Raw genomic sequence first — 352 nt, 5'->3', positions numbered from 1 at the left:
GCAAGGAAGAATGGCAGAGGATCCCCAAATCCAGGTGTGAAAAACTTATTGCATCATTCCCAAGAAGACTCATGGCTGTACTAGCTCAAAAGGGTGCTTCTACTCAATACTGAGCAACGGGTCTGAATACTTATGACCATGTGATATTTCAGTTTTTCTTTTTTAATAAATTTGCAGAAATTTCTACATTTGTTTTTTTTCTGTCAAGATGGGGTGCTGAGTGTACATTAATGAGAAATAAAATGAACTTTTTTGATTTTAGCAAATGGCTGCAATGAAACAGTGAGAAATTTAAAGGGGTCTGAATACTGTGTGTGTGTGTGTGTGTGTGTGTGTGTGTGTGTGTGTGTGT

The sequence above is a fragment of the Anarrhichthys ocellatus genome, unplaced genomic scaffold (genome assembly GCF_004355925.1).
Source record: "Anarrhichthys ocellatus isolate YVR2014 unplaced genomic scaffold, GSC_Weel_1.0 scaffold495, whole genome shotgun sequence".
Classification (NCBI taxonomy): Eukaryota; Metazoa; Chordata; class Actinopteri; order Perciformes; family Anarhichadidae; genus Anarrhichthys; species Anarrhichthys ocellatus.
Note: the sequence above shows the minus strand (reverse complement) of the source record.